Consider the following 1909-nt stretch of genomic DNA (forward strand, 5'->3'; position numbering starts at 1 on the left):
TAAATTTAATTGTTAAAAAAATACTAATATCAAAACAATATTTATTATAAAAAATTCATAATAAACATAGCATATATGTATTATAGTATCACTACAACACAAACAGAGAATTGCGGTGGCTAGTTAACGTCGGTTCATGTAACCACCACTAAGTTGAAAGATTGCGGCTGTTTGATCGGCGATTTTATTAACCGCAGCAACATTTGATAAATTAGCTTAATACCTGCTAAAGCCTAAAAGACCATTTTAATTTGGGACTTTTCCAAAACCTGAACATTTGAACTTCTTTCAAACACCCTAATCCACAAATCCTCTTTCTCCCACAAACCCTTACCAATCCGTTGTCTTTCACTGCGGCCTAATTAATTAGCCTAATGAATATGAAGAAGGAGCTTATTTATTGATTTGTAGAAGTAATTAATACATCAATACAAGATTATTTTATTGTTAGTTTAAAAGTGAATATTACTATAACCTCAAATGGATTCATTTTGTACTCAAACATTGTAATTAGATTTTATGATCAATTATTGATGATTATGTTTATCTTCTTATATTAGTTAAGTTCATCGCATGTATATTAATAATATTAAGTGTATTTTCTAATATAAATATCTTAAATTTGATCAATCATTATGTAAAAGGAAATAGGAGTATGACAAGAAAAAGGGTCAAGAGCGTGTAATGTTACCAATTTTTTAATTTCACGGTAGATTGCGGCGGTTTAAACCGCTTATTTTTTTTAACCCGTGTGCTAAATTGCAGCGGTTTTAGAATTGCCGCAAGAATCGCGTCCACTCGAAAACAACTAAAACATAGCGGCGGTTTGGAAACTGCCGGTAAATATGAAGCAAAGTGTGTCAGTCTCATTTAGCGGCGGTTTTCTATTGGTGTGCCGCGGCGTCTATATCCATGGCGGTCCGGTTAATCACTGGCATTTGATTTTGCGACGGTTTAAAATCGCCGCTAATCAAAAAAAAAACCGCTGCCAATTTGTGTCTCCCTTGTAGTGTATCTTTAACATGATGCTTAACTTACTAAAAAAAGGTAAATAGATAATTTAATAAATTTTAAATATCTTATATTTTATTTTATGGTTAAAAATGACTAAGAATGGATTAACTTATAAACACATAAAATATGGAGAGTAGCATGCAGGTTGTTAGTTAGTGAGTTTGATCACGTTATATGTTAGGGATTACCGATTACGTAAAGTAAGAAATGAGTTGACCAAAATTATGTGCATATTGTGTGGGTAACATTAAAAAGTTAAAAATTCATTACAATATTGGATCAATAAAAACTCCTTAATTATTAATCTATTATCTATTATTTATTATATATTTATAATTTTATAATTAAAATATACCACATGTTACTTTCATTGTAATTGAAATTTAATCTTTTCTTTAAAATTAGAGTGTTATCTCCTCCTTTCTTTTTTTTCTTTATTTCTTTCATTTCTTTACTCACTCTATTTCTCTTATATATTATTATCAATGACTAATTACAAATTTGATAATCAAAATGTACAATATCGCATTCTCTAATTATAATTATAATTAAAATTAAAATTGAAATATTGAAATTAAAACATAACTATATTATATTACTAAATTAACAACCAATATATTACATGACATTTTTTCATTAAAATTGAGATAAAATATTTTTTTCAAAAATAATAAACTTCCTTCTTCCATCCTCTTATTTACTTCTCTCTCCTTCTCTATTTCTCTCTATCCTTCCATTCTATATATAACTTATAATATATATTAATAATTTGACAAACTAAAATATGTCACAAGATATTTTTTTATTACAATTAAAATAAAATATTTTTTTCAAAAATTAACAAACTCTCTCTCTCTCTCCTTCTTTTTTATCTTTTTCTCTTTTCTCTCATTCT

The sequence above is a fragment of the Arachis ipaensis genome, chromosome B08, assembly GCF_000816755.2.
Source record: "Arachis ipaensis cultivar K30076 chromosome B08, Araip1.1, whole genome shotgun sequence".
Lineage (NCBI taxonomy): Eukaryota > Viridiplantae > Streptophyta > Magnoliopsida > Fabales > Fabaceae > Arachis > Arachis ipaensis.